Here is a 7,481-nt window from a genome sequence, read left to right as displayed (position 1 = left end):
TTATCTAAGATGTAATTAACTATAGGGGCTTGCCCTTATAGGAAGCTTTTTCCGAACCCAGCATAATATAAACCCTATTTAATTCCTTATATTAAATAGGTGAATTTGTCGGCCAATATATTGGTTTCGCAGACCAAACGGATGTCATAACTTTCTCTAGTTTATTTGATCGAACCTCACCCTCAATTCTTGTGTTCATCCTTCGGGATAGATGCAGGATTTGAGGTAAAGCGCTCTTTCATTTAAACTATGAAAATTATGGGGTCAATTTGACTTCATCTTTTTCAAAATTAAAATTTTTTTTTTAAAAAAAATGTCCTTCCGAAGCGGGCAATGTGATTTCAATTCCGATGACCGACAGCTTCTTACGGGCAAACCCCACACCAAAAATAGCGCCGACAAACATTTATGTAGGGTTCATAAACTTTTTATATTTGCTATCTTGGAGCCTTAGGTTACTGTGAACCGTGACAAAATTTTCAGAAAATTCTCTCATTACAATCACTTTTGTAATAGAAACATTACAATCACTTTTGTAACAAAAATAATAAAATCTGGATCTTCTGGAAGCAACAAGTCAATTTGAAGATTGTTGAGGATGAGGATTAGCGATGAGGATCAGTTTGTGCTTACCAATTTCAAGATGGATAATTTTCAACGGTAGGCTACCTTTATCTACGCCAACTGTCTTTTGCATGATAAAGTCCTTCTTTGGGATAAACTTGTGCTTATGAGTGAGGTGATTAATGAGAACTGGTTTGTTGGTGGCGACTTTAACATGATAATGAAACCCTCTGAGAAGAGAGGTGGAGGGGGATTTGACTCATCCCTCATCAATCAGTTTTGTGATAAGGTGGAGGATGTTGGTTTGCATGATATGGAATGCTCTGGTTCCCTTTACATTTGGCGTCGTGGCCAGTTATTGCAAAGATTATATCGTTTTCTTACTAAACAACACTTTTTCACTTATTTCCCCTTTTAGTCCAACACTTAAACTCAGCTACGTCTGATCATAGCCCTATTTTACTTATGCTTGCTTTCTTTAAACATTCCTCCATATACAAATTTAAGTTCCTCAATATTTGGACTTCCCATGACACTTTCCTGAATCTCATTAAACATGCTTGGCAGTCCGATACCGTGGGAAATCTTTGGTACATGCTGTGGCAACTTCATAAAAAGGTTGTTATACATTTGCGGGATTGGAATTACCATGTTTTTTGAAATGTTCACTCTAAGGTCCTTGATGCACAGGCTAAGGTTGATTTGTTAGAATCTAATGTTTGTTGCACACCTCAATGGGCTAGTGATGTGGCTCAAGCTCATGCTTCCCTTGTTAAAGCAATTGATTTAGAGGAAGTTTTCCTTAAAAAAAAAGCTAATGACATTTATTTTGCTTGTGGCGATAGAAATACTTCCTTTTTCCATGCTTCTATCAAATATAGGCATAACATGAATACTATCCTCAAAATTAAATCGTCTGAGGGTGTTACCCTTTCTGATCCCGATGATATTGGCAATTGCGCGGCCCAACATTTTACCAATCTATTCCAATTTCAGACTTCAGTCTTGCTTGTTGATGTGGATGTCTTCAATGGGGAAAAGGATTGTGTCTCTTTCCTCTCGCTTACTGATGTTCCTACTGAAGTTGAAGTTCTTGTCGCACTTAAGAATATTAATCCCAATAAGGCCCCTGGTCCTGATGGTTTCACATCAACCTTTTATATTAAATGTTGGGATATTATTAAAAAAGAGGTTATGAGTGCCATTCAGAGCTATTCTTTGGGAGATAATCCAGGTAAATATTTCACTTCTTCACTTATTGTGCTTATCCCTAAAGGTAACGACAAAATTAGTTGGGATAAATTTCGCCCCATCTCTCTTACTTATGTTCTCTCCAAGGTGATTAGTAAGATTATTGTTGCTTGTTTACAACCTCATCTATCGAACATCATCTCCTTGCACTAGTCTGCTTTTGTTCATGGCAGGGAAATATCTGATAATATTCTCCTTGCTCTAGAAATTATTGAAGACCTTCATAAGAAATGTAGGGGAGGGAATGTGGTTTTCAAGCTTGACATTAAAAAAGCTTTCGATACTATTAGTTGGGATTTTATTTTGAGTATTCTTCGAGCCCGTAATTTTTCTATGGTTTTTCAAAGAATTTTTGTGCTATCATCAAAAGATGGCTCGAATTAAATCATTACAACGTTATTGTGAATGGAAAATCCTATGGTTTTTTTTCCTCCCTCAGGGGTATTAAGCAAGGCGACCCTCTCACACCTACGATTTTTATCTTTGCTTTTGATTACCTCTCTCGTCTTTTAAATCAAGTGCAGTTGTTCCATCCTCACACTCAATTCACTCATAGATCTAAGCTTTTGGTTAGTCATCTTGCTTACGCTGATGATGCTATCCTCTTCTTGAATGCTAGTAAAATTGCTCTTAAAATTTTGATGCGAACCTTAAATACCTTTCAGAATACTTCTGGGTTAACTTTTGATAAGGCTAAATGTCAGTTATTGTTTAGCAAACATGTTAGCCCCACTCACACTTCTTGGGTCGTTACTTACGCTGGATGTCAGGTGGACTCTTAAATATTTGGGGGTTAATATTTTGTGGGGCAGAAAGAGGCAAACTCAAATGGATGAAGTTGTTGATAAAATCAAGGCTAAGATTAATGACTGGAGAAATAAGTTCCTTTCTAATGGTGGTAGGCTTACTTTGCTTAAGAGTGTCTTTTACACCATCCCTCTTTATGCTCTTCAAGTTTTGCACCTCAAAAAAAGTACTCAATTTTCTTTGGACAAACTTTTTAATAAATTCCTGTGGTCCGCGAGCTCTCAACGTAAAATTTGGAGCACTTGGGATAAGGTTTGCAAACCTATCACTGCTCTATCACTGCTGGTGTTTAAGAATCTTAATCACATTGCTGAAATTAACATGTGTAAACTTTGGTTTAAATTTTGTATGGGCACTTCTCTTTGGGCTCAATTTTTCCATCAAAAGTATTGCAACCATACCCACCCTTCTAACGTGTTTGGAAGGTTGAGGATACTAAGGTTTGGAAATCTTTGCTAAATGTTAGACCCCTTGCTCAAAAATTTATATATTGGGATGTTAGCATCGATAATTTATCCTTCTGGTTTAATCATTGGGGTATGGAAGATTTTTCTACTTTCCCGCATCCTTTGCAGGATAACAATTTTTTTGTCACTGATTGTTGGAAAGATGGAGCTTGGGATGTTATTAAGCTTAGGTCTTTGATTGGGGATAAATTTGATCAAGTTCAAAAAATACCCATTGATGCCACTAAATTAGATAAACCTATATGGAAATTTACCTCTAATGATTCCATCACAAAACTGCTGTATCAAAATATTCATGATTTCACTCCTCGCAGGCGGACCTCTAATCTTTGGAATGTCTTATTATCTCCCTCTATATCCTTCTTTCTTTGGAGATATTTCTTATTGCTTTTGCCTTTTGATGATATTCTAAAGTTAAAGGGTTTACGTATGGTTTCAAGATGTAATCTTTGCAAATGTCATGAGGGATCTTCCTCTCCTCTGTTCTTTACTCGTGAGGTTTGGTGCTCGGTTGGTTTGTATTTTGGTATTAATTGGACTCCACGATCTATTGATCATTGGGAGTGGAACACTTATCTTAATGTTTGGAAGGCTGCCCCGTTTTATGAGGAAAAGATGAAAACTTTTCCTTTTGTTATTCTTTGGTTTCCTTGGTCTGCAAGGAACACATATAAATACGAGGCTCTCCCTCTACACCTACTCTTACCACTTCATATATAATTGCTTATTTTCTTAAAGCCTCTCGCCAGATTGCATTAAGTGCTAATTCTTCACAGAGTGGTAGGAGGGCCACACTTTTACGGCGTAAACCCCCCTATGATGGTCAGATTAAACTTAATGTGGATGGGAACTGGACTTTAACCGCTGCTGGGATGGGTGGCATTTTTCAAAATTCTATGGGAAGCTGCCTTTGTTATTTTGCCTCGCCGGTTTGTGCCTCGTCACCTCTGGAGGCGGAGTGTTACTCTCTATGGAATGCATTAAATATTATTGTTTTTCATTGTTCTTTTTCATTACCATACTTTACATATTGAGACGGACTCTAAGACACTCTTTAACATCTTCAATCAGATAACACCCCCTACCTGGAATATCATTTGTTTGCTTAACATGATACATGATTATATAAAAAAACACAATTTGTTTATACAAGTTGATGTCATTTATAGGGAATGTAATTTTGTTGCCGATTGGTTGGCTAAGCAAGGTTTGCAAAGGATTATGGTGGGGGTTATGCCTCCGCCTCACCTTCAAACTCTTCTAAACGGGGATTTAATTAATGCGCCTTATATCAGAAGATAATGAGTTTAATGATTTTACTTTTTTTTATTATAACTAAGCTAAAATTTGGTAACATTTTCACCATCTGTTTGCTTGCGTTTTTGTTTCTTTATGATGCCTGCTGCGGGTTTTATCTTGCTCAATCCTTGTTTGGACACCTGGTGGTTTATTCATTTTTGTTTGGAGTTGGACTCCATTGCATGAGAAGTATTGTATGAATTGACATCTATTTTCGAACTCCTTTTGCTCATTTTTTGAGCTGTTTTGGGATGATCGGCTGCTTGGTTTCTTTTCGTGGAAGCTTTGTGGCCCTCTCCTATGTTTGCAGGTTCCGAGTGTTCCGAGTGTTATATTTGCATTCCTCAATGGAACTTCAAGCCTCTACTACGATTTTGCTGCTCGTCACTGCTGAACTTTGGGAATGTGGTGTACATATAACTTTTTTGGGTATACTATGTGTTAGGTATATATTTTGGATGATTACATATATTTTTGGTTTGGTATTTTGCTTAAGCTATTTAGTCTTATTCGCGTGGAGTTGTACTGTGGAGAGTGGAACCCCCTATGAACTTGATGTATTTTTTGCTTTTAGATGGGGATCCACTATTCCTCCCCCAACTTTGTAACCTCTCTTTTATTAACGCGTAATGAGCCATGAGCAGCTCTTTTAATTAAAAAAATATATCTTAAAATTAATTTTAGGTGAAACTAACTATTTGATAGCAAAGTATGGCTTAATTCTCAGTGATAGGGTGACTATTGAAATGAAAAACTACTTAAAATATCTTTTCATCGGAGTGTCATTATTATTTTCTAAATAACATATCAATGATTATGGAATTAGGCTTATGAAGTTAAACCCAAGTTGAAGAAGTGGCGTGTTAGGTTGGGCTATCAAAAAAGCTCGTTGTTCGCGAATAGTTCGTGTTTGGTTCATTAATGAGTTTGTGTTCGATTCGTTCGATAAGTAAACGAGACGAACACAAACATTTTTTTTTCGTTCGGTTAGTTAAATGAACTAAATACGAACAGTGATGCGTTCGTTCTTATTCGAATCGTTATTGTTAGAAATATAAAATAATTTTAAATAATTATATATAAAAAATTTATGATATTTTTTAAAATTAAATTTTATAAATTATAATATATAATAAATTAATAATAAAAATATATTAATATACTATATTAGTAATATACTAATATAGATATTATATATTTATATAATTTAATTTATATAATTAATATAATATATTATTTATATATATTAATATTAGAGATATCAAACTGGCTCGTCTTTCGCGAACAGCACATGTTCAGCTCGTTTTTTAAGAAATGAACACGAACAGTGACTTCAAGAATAATTTCAAACACGACCTTATTTCAGAAAAACTAAATTTCAAACGAACCGAACACGAACACAAGCTCTGTTCGTTCATGTTCGGTTCATTTACACCCTAGTGTTACGGTTCCTAATGAGAGATCAATAAGGATATTTAGTTGGAGGAGCAATGGGGTGCTCACAAGCCTTAACTTCTTACCATTGCTTATATATAAATATTAAGTACTTATTTTCTTAATTAATAATATTAAGGCCTATGTGACCAACCACTAGAACTTCTAACATGACATTTATTACTAATGCTATTGTAACTCCCAACTACGATGTATTTGACCATCACCATAACTTCCAATGATGGACTCAGTGGCCAATTAACACTATTTTAGCCCTAAACTAAGGTCTATGTGGCCAACTACTGCTACCACACTTTTCAACAACTTCTATGGCCAATTGACGTTATTACAACTCCCAACTATGATATATATGACCAAATATTACTATAGTTTTCAACTACACCCTCTATGACCAACGAATGCTATTGTAGCCCGCAACTGAGGCCTGTGTGGCTAACTACTACTACAGATTCCAACTACGACCATTGTGACAAACTAATGCTATTGAAGTCACAAATTACGATCATTGTGGTCAATTACTACTGCAACTTTCAACTACGAACATTGTGACCAGCTGACTTCTTCAAAGCCACCCTCTCTCCAGCAGCTCTCTCTTGAGCGTCCTCCCTGTTGTCGGCCGATCTCCACAAATCCTCAGTCATTGTATCAACCCCATAAAGCCACCCTGTGGTCTCGAACATGCCCCCGACAAGGTCTTTACTTCCTTCACCTTACACTCAGTAGGAGCAATATGGATCCACCATTCGTCCGCACACGAATCAACCAAGAACTTCAACTTCTAGTTCTTCACTTTGTTCTCAAGCCCAATCATGTGAATCTTATGATTCTGAATCTCCATAGGACCAAAACATTCATAGCAAGAATCAAGCTAAATGATTGTATTTCTTAATCATGGAGTCTACGACAATAGACAAAAATGTAGAAGAAGAGTATAACAAAACCTAGAGAAAGGAAAAGACGACGACACAACCCAGGGAAAGAAGAATGATGAGGAAAGAAAAGGAATGGGAACTCTTAGCGATTTGCACGACCACTATATATAGAAAAAATACCTGGAAAGTCGAAACACTGCCAATACGACTGATGAGGCGGAACAACATTCTACCTAAGTAAAGTAGTCATTATCAGAAATACATACATATATTTCATATCATTTCTTATTTATTTATATCTAGGGGAGCGGGGGGGGGGGTCGTCTTGTTCAACCCTTGGTTATAACTGAGGAAGGAAAAATATCACAAAGCGATCGTTTACGGCTTCACCTAAGACAAACCCTTGATGGTGAAGCCATTCATATATAAACACCTTACACATTCTTAAAAGGTCATTCTGGCTATTCCTAGGCTGAGCGGCGAGGGCCTCTGTAATGGTCGATAGTTCCGAACATAGACACATAACTTCCCCATTATTGGCAAGCATCTCCCCTTGGGACGCCGCAAGTTCCTCGCGTAGAACAACAACCTTTCCTTCCACCAAGTCAACTCTCTCAAGAACCTCAGTGATTATTCCGTTATCATCTCCTTGAGGATACCCCACAAAACGAAGAAAATGCCCATCGCAACAACACGACAAAGCATGAAATCAGATGACACAAGGCGCCCTTAGGTCCCCTCCTCTCTCGCAACATCAAAAAAAACT

This window comes from Phalaenopsis equestris, unplaced genomic scaffold (genome assembly GCF_001263595.1).
Source record: "Phalaenopsis equestris unplaced genomic scaffold, ASM126359v1 Scaffold000918, whole genome shotgun sequence".
Classification (NCBI taxonomy): domain Eukaryota; kingdom Viridiplantae; phylum Streptophyta; class Magnoliopsida; order Asparagales; family Orchidaceae; genus Phalaenopsis; species Phalaenopsis equestris.
Note: the sequence above shows the minus strand (reverse complement) of the source record.